Source organism: Choloepus didactylus, chromosome 7 (genome assembly GCF_015220235.1).
Source record: "Choloepus didactylus isolate mChoDid1 chromosome 7, mChoDid1.pri, whole genome shotgun sequence".
Classification (NCBI taxonomy): Eukaryota; Metazoa; Chordata; class Mammalia; order Pilosa; family Megalonychidae; genus Choloepus; species Choloepus didactylus.
This window is the reverse complement of record NC_051313.1, coordinates 79788951-79799668: the sequence shown is the minus strand read 5'-3', so window position 1 is coordinate 79799668 and position 10718 is coordinate 79788951.

Here is a 10718-nt window from a genome sequence, read left to right as displayed (position 1 = left end):
TGATCAGGATATGTCTTGGAGTGGGTTTATTTGGATTTATTCTATTTGGAGTTTGCTGGGCATTTATGCTTTGTGTATTTATATTGTGTAGAAGGTTTGGGAAGTTTTCCCCAACAATTTCTTTGGATACTCTTTCTAGACCTTTAACCTTCTCTTCTCCTTCTGGGACACCAATGAGTCTTATATTTGGATGTTTTATTTTATCTATCATATCCCTGAGGTCCATTTCAATTTTTTTGATTTTTTTCCCCATTCTTTCTTTTGTTCTTTTGTTTTCCATTTTTTTGTACTCCAGGTCACTGAAGCATTGTTCAGCTTCCTCTAGTCTTTTACTATGAGTATCCAGAATCTTTTTAATTGGTCAGCAGTTTCTTTTATTTCCATAAGATCATCTATTTTTTTATTTACTCTTGCAATTTCTTCTTATGCTCTTCTAGGCTCTTCTTCCTGTCTTTTATATCCTGTGCCATGCTCTTCTTTGTGTCCTTTATATCCTGTGCCATGGTCTCATTGTTTGTCTTTAGTTCTTTGATTAATTGCTCCAAGTACTGTGTCACCTCTGATCTTTTGATTTGGGTGTTTGGGTTTGGGTTATCCATATCATCTGGCGTTTTTTATATGCTTTAAAATTTTCTGTTGTTTTTGGCCTCTTGGCATTTGCTTTACTTCATAGGGTTCTTTTAGGATATGTATGCTAATTCAAAGGCTAATCTCTAATTTGTCAGATCTGTATCTTGGTGGTGTACACTTTCTCTAACCAGCAAGTGGCATCTGTGAGCCACCTATTCCCCTCAAGCCAGTTCTCCCCAACTTTGTCTTTGTGGTGTGTGGGGGTCTGATTCTTATGGGGTCCAATTGGTGCACCAGTTGTGTGGTTGGTGCTGTCTGCCCTGAATGTGGGGTCTGTGTCTGTGGGAGTGAGGGCAGCTTTAACAATCCAACCTCCCAGGTGTTCCTGGAGATTTAAGGCTTTTCCAAGAGTCAAAACCTTTATTTCAGTCTTGACACAGATTGTCTTTGCCGCTGACCCACAAGTCCTTGGTAATGGCGTATGGTCCCTGGGATTTCTGAGTGGGTCTCTCTTCCAAGCCATGACCTTCTAGGGCCTCTGCTGAGGGAAGGCTGTGCTACATCACAAGTGTGCGCTGACCCTCAAGGGAAGTTCTGGGCCAAACGGCTGTGTAGGGGCATTCCCAGCCTGCTGAAAGGATGGCTGAATGGGGTTTGTTAATTTCCCCCTTTTCGCACCACTCTGCCGTCCTAGCTCCAGGACAATTAGCTGCGGGTTCATGAAAAGCTATTGTCCGTGCCCAGTGTTGTAGCATGTGCATGCATTGCTGGAAACACTTCCTGTCACACTGGGTTTTTTGGTGCAACTCTGGGCTGTGGTGCTGGTGCCAGGCAGGAGCGTTCCCAGCCTGCCAGGAAGATGGCTATAAGGGGCATGGTTTTTTCCCCCTTTTGGCTAACCTCTGCCTGCCTCACTCTGAGAGAATTAGCAGCAGGTGTGCAAAAGGCTATCATCCACACCAGATACTGAGGCATACTCACAGGTTGTGGAGATGCCGTTCCTGCCACGCTTCCCTGTGTGGTTCTTGCTGCCATATCTGCAGCTGCTTTTGGGTTTTTTTTAAAAAAGAACTAGTCCGACTCCAAACACCAACCCATGGTTTCCCCACACTTCAGTGTGGCTGCTGGATATTCAGCAGGCTTACTCACTCACTTCAGAATGCATACTCCTGGTTTCATCAAGTGCATGGTCCCTGTGGGTTTAGCAGACCTTGTCCAGCTGGTGCATCCCTGGAACTGGTGTTCTGGGTGACTTTATGGCTTTTATCTAGTATTTTTCATGGAGGTGTTTTTTTGCCCTGTCTCTCCTAACCACCGTCTTCCAGAGGTCCCTGTAATTAGTTCTTTTCAGTGAGACCATACAATATTTGTCCTTATGTGTCTGACTTATTTCACTCAATATAGTGCCCTCAAATTTTCTTCATCAAACTGTTTTTTTTTTTTAAAGATAGTTTTGTTCACCTATAATACATTCCATTCCAAGTAAACAATTGATGGTTCCCTATATAATCACATATTTATGCATTCACTACCGCTGCCACTGTCTATTTAAGGACATATCCATTTCTTCCACAAAGAAGGAGGAAGAGTCAAAGAAGTTAGAGAGACAAAAGAAAAAGAAAAAGAAAGGAAAAAATGACAGCTAAAAAGCAACAAAAGGAAAGATAGAATTAAACTAAAGTAGAATAAGGTAGTCAGATAACATTATCAGTGCTAAGAGTCCCATACCCCTCCCTTATGTCTCCCTCTTACAGACATTTAGCTTTGGTATATTGCCTTTTTTTCATTAAAGGAAGCATTAATTATATTAATTATAGCCTCTAGTTTGCATTGATTGTTTTTCTCCCAATACCACCCCATTTTTAACACCATGCAAGGTTGACATTCATTTGGTATCCCTCGTGTAAAAACATGTTTGTACCTTTTATCACAATTGTTGAGCACTCTAGGTTTCACTCAGTTATACAGTCCCAGTCTTTATCTTTACTCTTTCTTTCTGGTGCCCCACATGCTCTTAACCTTCCTCTTTCAACTATTCTCACAGGAATCTTTATTAAGTTTACTTACATTGTTGTGCTACCAAACCTCTCACTCCTGTCTTTTCCTATCTGTCTGTAGTGCTTCCTTTAGTATTTCCTCTAGAGCAGGTATCTTGTTCACAAACTGTCTCATTGTCTGTCAGAGAATATTTGAAGCTCTTCCTCATATTTGAAGGACAAGTTTTGCTGGATATAGGATTCTTGGTTGGTGGTTTTTCTCTTTCAGTATCTTAAGTATATCACACCACTTCCTTCTTGCCTCCATGGTTTCTACTGAGAAATCAGCACATAGTCTTATCAAGCTTCCTTTGTATGTGATGGATTGCTTTTCTCTTGCTTCTTTCAGGATTCTCTCTTTGCCTTTGACATTTGATAATCTGATTATTAAGTATATTGGCATAGGTATACTCATATCTATTCTGTTTGTGGTATGCTGTGCTTCTTGGATCTGTAATTTTATGCCTTTCTTAAGAGATGGGAAATTTTCAGTGATTATTTCTTCTCATTGCTTCATACCCTTTTCCCTTCTCTTTTCCTTCTGGGACACTCATGATACGTACATTCATGTGCTTCAGGTTGTCATTCAATTCCCTGAGGCATTCCTCATATTTTTCCAATCTTTTCCCTATCTGTTCTTTTGTGTGTAGGATTTCAGGTGTCTTTTTCTCCAGTTCCTGAGTGTGTTCTTATGCCTCTTGAGATCTGCTGTTGTATGTTTCCATTGTGTTTTTCATCTCTTGTGTTGTGCCTTTCATTTCCATGGATTCTGCCAGTTGTTTTTTCAAACTTTGATTTCTACCTTGTGTTCACCCAGTGTTTTCTTTATATCCTTCATCTCTTTTGTCATATATTCCCTGAATTGTTGATTTGGTTTTTGTTTTGATTTAGCATATTTCTTTGAAAATCTTTAATTGATTGTTTCTTAAAGTGAAACAATATCTCAGCTGTATCTTGATTGAGGTGTAAGTTTTTTCATTTGACTGGGCTGCATCTTCATTTTTCCTAATGTAGTTTGTAGTTTTCTGTTGTCTGGGAATCTGGTTTCCTTGATTACCCCAGTCAGATTTTCCCAGACCAGAATGGGCTCAGTTCTCTGAATGGGGTTATATTCAGTTTCAGGTTTCCCTGGGGTGTAACTTAGAAGATTGACAGACTTTCCTGTGAGGTCTCTAGCTGCTGTGCTTTTCCTAACCTGCCCAGCAGGTGGCACCTGTCAGCCTATTGCTCCCAATAAGGTGTGGCCTCCTGTAAGGAGGTGTGGCCCCTTTAGTTTCTGTTTTGGGTGTTTTCCCCCAGGCTCTGGGGTCTGAGTTCTGAAGGGAAGGCCAGCCCTAGAGCTAGACCCCATCTCCTTCCTCTTAGGGAAGACACACTGTCCGGCGCTGCCCCGCTCGGTCCCCGGTTCCCGGCCGGCGAGGGGAAACAGGGAAGGAGAGAGAGAGATGCAGACTGCGCGAACTAACCTGGTCATGAATCACGACTCGAACCACACGGCAGTTGTGAAAGCAAGCCCTTTACTACAGCTAGATGAACATTCTGTGTTACTGGTTCCCACACGGGGCACAGCGCCTCGTGGGAGAGCAGCCTCGATGTGGCCGTCAGGCACGGCTCCTTGTGGGCTGTCTCACCCTACCCCGTCCGGGTAAGACCTTTTATACACAATTAACAACCAATAAGCTTCTAGGCTAGTATCGCGTATACAGGATTTCGATTGGTAAGAGCGGGTGGCGGATACATGCGTCACTATGCGGAAACAGGATGCAGGCGCCATCTTGGCTCACTCGATGGGCGGGGGTAACTCTAGAGCAGGCTGCAGCGCATACGCTAGGCCCGATTCGGGAGGCGGCTTTCCACATCTCCCCCTTTCTTATTTATTTTTGACCCAGTGTCTCCAGTGATGAGCGTGCTCCCGTGAACCCAAATGGTTCACAACCTCTTTGGTGCTTTGGGGAGTCTGGACTAGGCCTCAGCCATCCAGCGGCGGAGCCTCTAGCACCAACCAGAATGCTCACGTCATATGGAGACCGGAGAGTCCGTAAGCTGGAAGCAACGTGACTCTCCCTGCAGTGCTTTGCCTGGCAACTGGGGAACAACGACGGGGGCAGGAACAGCAGTAACCAGAGTCGGGGGTGTCACTAGGTGTCTCTGTGCAATGGCTAGGGTCCAGTCTGGCCACAACTAGGACTCTGCCCTAGAGACCCACCTGAGACAAAATTATGACTACTGGTGTCGCCTTTTACACCCGAGAAACAGCCATGCGATTCGCTACAAATTTTGCTCCAAAGCGCCCCACCTGAGGCGACCAGGAAGGGGTATGGTTAATAAATCGGTCACTATCGGGGGTAACAGAGGTGGGAGTCATAGCCATCATAGTGGTAACACGCAATTGCTGCTGCGCTTGAAACAGGCGTTCTAGCAAACATTTAACAACGACTAATCCCACCAATAATCCCACTGCAATGAGGATCCAATTAGTTAAATTGGGCCAAGAGAACCAGGAAGAAACACTGTGCAATAGTTTCTGTAGAACCTCGCCTAACCCGGAGAGATCGACTTTAACGGGTTTTAACTTGATCCCCCCAATTGTGTCTAAACTAGATTCCACCTGTTGGGAGAGATTAACAAATTCAGGAAAATATGACCTTTTCAGCCAATCAGAGACTCTGGAAATGCTTCCGGTCACGTTGGCCCTGACAGGAGTGACACAGAGTTTAACCGTAAGCCACCGGGTGTCACATGTTTGCTGAAGCACTCTCCAGAGTCCATCTATTTCCAGTCCAAGTTCATCTATCTCCGCTTGGAGTTTCTGAATGGCCTGGAAATTTAAGTTCAGCATCTGATTGTGGCGGCGTAGCACGTCTCGGGTAAGGTTGACCAAGCCATTTACCGTTTCCATCGTTATGGCGAGCTGCCGATCTGTCCATGCTTGTAGCACAGCCTGCCCGATCGTTGGGACAAACAAAGAGGAAGCTACACTGGCAGCATTCGATAGCCATTCTTTTATGCCTCTTGGACGCCTAGACTTAGAGAAGGGGATATTGTTAAGTGAAACAACTTGAGAAACAGGGCCAACCCAGTCGGTTGCCTTGACGGGGAGCCAGACATAACTTGGGCGATACACTAGGATAGCGGGGCGGCGAGGCATCCGGGTCTTTGGAACGGTTGCAGACTGTAGGAGCAAGCCCAGTTTCACAAGTAGCATTCGCCGCAACTGTGGTGTTGACAACCTTGACAGAGAGGTTAGCAAAAGAGAGGATCAGTGTGTCATTGGTGAGGAGGAAGGACTCGTTGAAGCTTGTGGAGGAAATATAGTTCCACTAAAAAGAAAAAGGCAGATTAGAAGGATTGCTATAGGAGAGCAAAGAACAGAGTTACCGATCCTCTTTTTGGGCAACCGCGGGGTGGTCAGTCCTACTATTATCGTCTTGTCGGTCGTCGCCATCATCAGCAGGGTCGGAGGCTTGGTCTAATGGTTCAGGTTGTATATTCGTTGGCGTTTCTGACAGCTGTTCCTTGGCTTCTTCAGGTGATGTCACGGTTCTCACCAGTCTTTCCGGAACCCACACTGGTTGACGTCCTGGTTCCTGGGGAAAAAACACAAACAGAGCCTCTGGCCCAGCTGAGCACCGGGTCAGGGCCTTTCCACTGCCCCGACAGGACATCCTTCCAACGGACTAGACCTCTATGCGGAGGACTCGGGGTGGTGTGTTGCAGGGCAGGTGTCATTCCTTGTGAATTTTCGTTTAAAAAATTATATGTGAGCAAGGCTACAGACAGTCGAGCTTTTGGGGACAGGCCGTGGCCTATACCCTCTTTCTGTTTTTTAAGCAAGTCTTTGAGAGATCTGTGCGCTCTTTCAATGATTCCTTGCCCCTGAGGGTTATAGGGGATGCCATGTTTTAATTGGACATCCATGTTGTCACAAAATTTTTGGAAGGATTTACTAGTGTAGGCAGGCCCGTTATCCGTCTTTAACGTCTTTGGCTTACCCCAAGCTGCCCATGCAGCAAGGCAGTGTGCAATGACGTGGGAGACTCTTTCTCCTGGTTCAGCAGAGGCAAATAAAACTTGGGAGCATGTGTCCACCGACACATGTAAGTACTTGATCTTACCATACTCTGAATGATGAGTGACATCCATCTGCCAAGTATCCCCTGGGGTGAGACCCCTAGGGTTGACCCCAACCGAGGGGACTGCTCTCTGCTCTGCACAATTGTTGCAGGCTCGGACAATATCTCGAGCAGCTGCACGTGGTATGCTGAACCGCTTAGCTAGGGTACCTGCATTGATGTGAAACTTGGCATGGAATTCTCGGGCTTGTTGATACGGTACCAGCGTCGGAAAGATGTGCAGCTGTCGAGTGGCTACATCTGCGCTATGGTTCCCCTGGGCCATAGGGCCAGGCAAACCTGTGTGGGCTCTAATATGGGTTATGTAAAAAGGGTGTTGCCTGGTCCATATAACCTCCTGTAGTTTGGCAAAGAACGTCCTTACTGTAGAGGAATGTTTAACAATGCCCACCGTTTCTAAAATTTGTACAGAGTTCACAACATAAGCAGAATCCGAGACGACATTTAAGGGCTCGGAAAGGCTTTCCAGGACTGCAATGATAACCTGCAGTTCTACCCATTGAGGCTTTTGTGGTTGGAAGAGCACTGTTTTAGGAGTGTCCCCCTCCACACAATACGCCCCTGTTCCAGAGCTGGAGCCGTCCGTGTATACGGTGGGGGCGCCTGCTAGTGGCCTAGGAGAGGTTACTTTGGGAAAAATCACTGGGTGCCGGGTGACAAACTGCAAGAGAGGAGCCTTAGGGAACTGATTGTTAATGGGACCAAGAAATGTACACCGGAGAATGGCCCATTGATCTATGCATCCGGTGAGTATCTCAAGCTGCTGGGAAGAATAAGGCACCCTGAGATTTTTGGGCTGCTGACCGAAATGCTGCACAGCCCTTTTAATGCATTCTAGGGCCAAGTCTGCAACCGCTGTAGGATAGTGCTCTAGGACTTTTTTGGGGGAAACTCCAGGGTGGACCCAGAGCAGCGGCCCCCACTGCCACAGTACCGCAGTGGGCTGTAATTCTGTCGGCAGCACGCAGGCTTCAAAAGGCTCATCAGGGTCTATTCTCTTCAATGCAGCGCCACTGAGCGCCTGTTCCACCTGGCATAGTGCTCGCCTTGCCTCTGGAGTGAAGCTTCGAGGTGAGTTTATATTAGAATCCCCCTTCAACAGGTCGAACAAAGGTGTTAGTTTGACATTGGGTATTTTTAGGTATGGACGGATCCAATTGATATCCCCCATGAGTTTTTGTAGATCATTGAGAGTGTGTATATTGTCTAGCCTGAGAGACACCTTTTGGGGGGAAACATGAGTGGGTGCGACTTTCGCCCCCAGGAAAGTGGTAATGTCAGTCATTTGGATTTTTTCAGGGGCAATCTCTAGGTTAGCTTCTCTAAGACTAAGGACTAAATGTGACAAAACTGTTTTAAGAAGATCTGTGTCTCTATGGGCTAAGAGAATGTCATCCATATAATGGATGATTTTCACTTGAGGGAACTGCTGCCGAGTGCTAGCTAGCTTCGCAGCGACATACAGCTGGCACATGGTAGGACTATTAGCCATGCCTTGGGGCAGGACTGTCCATTCAAAGCGTTGACAGGGCTCCTCTTGATTACTAGAGGGCACAGTAAAGGCAAACTTAGGGGTGTCTTCAGGGTGGAGCGGAATAGAAAAGAAGCAATCTTTCAGATCTATGATGAAAATCGACCAGTGCTCCGGTAATGCCGAGAGGAGGGGGCAGTCCCATCTGAACGGGCCCTAAAGGCTCCATGCAATCGTTAATAGCTCTTAGATCATGTAGCAGTCTCCATTTACCAGATTTCTTTTTTATTACGAATATAGGGGTGTTCCACGGTGACGTGGAAGGGGCGATATGGCCCTTTTCTAGTTGTTCTGATACTAGGGCGTGCAACGCTGCAAGTTTTTCCTGTGGCAAGGGCCACTGAGGCACCCACACCGGAGCCTCGGTTTTCCATTTTAGTTTTATAGGTGTGGGTGGGAATCTCTCCTCAGTGGCCCCTATGAAAAACCCAAGCCTCGTCTGTCAGACTTGGGGGCAGCTTGTATAGGCTCCGCACGTCCGTGCAGTGAAGCTCCTAAACCCTTGCCGGGGGTATACCCCATTTCTTTAGCAGTCGCTTAGAGGTTGGGGAGTAGCCGCTAATTAAAGTAACGTCCATTTGGGTCAGAATGTCTCTTCCCCACAAAGACACAGGCAGGGCTAATACATAAGGCTGGAAACTGCCTTGGTGTCCTTCTTCATCGGCCCAATGAAGGGCAGCTGCACTGAGCATGGGCGCTGAAATTTGGCCTATTCCTCTAATGGGCTCTTCCGCCCTGCTCGTTGGCCAGGTGGGGGGCCATTCTTGTTGTCTTATGATAGACCGATCGGCCCCTGTATCGAGCAGGCCCAAGAAAGATCTGCCTTGCACCTTAATGGTTAGCATAGGTCGAGACTCCAGGGACATATGGAGTCCCTCAAAAATCGCTCCACTGGATCCGAACCCTTTTTCCCCTCTCTGTCTGATTCTGCTTGGAAAGACTGCATGTAAGCTGGGTAAGAGCAGGAGCTGCGCCAGCTTATCACCTTCTGCAATGACTAAGGTGCCCCGCTGAGATTGAACCATAACTTGGGCACGGCCTGTGAAATCTGAATCTACAAGTCCTGGTATAACTGTTAATCCTTTCAGGGCCGTGGATGCTCTTCCCAATATGAGCCCTACAGTACCAGCCGGTAAGGGCCCCTTGAAGGAGGGTCCCTACTAACTGGACACCCATGGAGGGGGTTAGTACGAGTCTGGAGGTGGCACAGAGGTCCAGTCCTGCTGAGCCGGGGGACGCACGAATTTGATCGGATCCTGTGTTGTCGAATGGCATGCAAGGGGGTCCGTCGAAAGGGCGGACCCCCTCTTCCCGTTTTTTGGAATCTGCTCGGGGCGGCCAGAGAGGCGTCTACCCTGCGCATCGAAAACCGATTTACAGTCTTCTGCGCGGTGGGGGCCTTTGTGGCAACGGCCACACGGCCTGGTTGCTGCACCTGGTTCGCCAAACCGTTGAGTGGCAGGGGGTTGACGTCTATTGGGACAATCTCTCTTAAAGTGCCCTGATTGGCCACAGCCATAGCACCCGTTAGACTTTGCCCCTAAGGTTCTCGGGCTTTTTGTAGCCACCTGTAGGGAGCTGGCTAGCATGGCAGCTAGACCTGCATTAGTTAAAGGGCTGCCAGCATCTCTACAGAGCCTGACCCACTCTGTCAAATTTTTTGCTCTGTTTTGTGCCAGGATAACTTTGCACTCCTTGTTGCACTGCTCAAAAATCATTTGCTTAACCACAGTCTCTGCTACTCCTGGATCTGAGAAGATTCTCTCAGCTGCGGTTTGCATCCTGGCTACAAAATCCGCAAATGGTTCTGTGGGGCCTTGGTGTATATTGCTGAGTGAGGCCTGAGCCTCTCCCTCACCTGTTAGCTTTTTCCAGGCACCCACAAAACAGCGGAAGATCTGGGCATAGACCTCTTGTGGGAAACCCGTTTGGTTCTGGGCATGGGCGCCTCTCCCCAACAGCATGTCAGCATTCCACCCGCCACGTCTCCCCGCCGCATTCCTTGCGGCCTGCTCTTCAGCTAACTCCTCAAACCATGCTTTCCAATCTATGAATCGGCCTGACGGCAAGCAAGCACGGGCTAGCTGAAAAATATCTGCGGGTGTATGATTTAGAGCAGAGAGGTTCTCGATCATGTTCAAGGTATAAGGGGCATTGGGGCCATACTGATGGACGGCCTGCCTCAATTCCCTCAATAGTTTGTAATCATATGATTCGTGCCGATTGCCACCTTGGGGATTGATAATAACCGGGTACATTTCTGAGACTGGCTGCGGCTCAAGTGGCTGGTAGCCACCCAGCATGCCAAAAGGTCTAAATGTTGTGAAAGGGTTCCATCTCCAGAAATGTCTCCCACCACTACCTAATGGCAAAGGGTCCTGAGGGCCTGTATACTCGGGCGGGGGGTACGGCAAAGGTTGCCCCTCCCCTGACCGACCCATCGGGGTT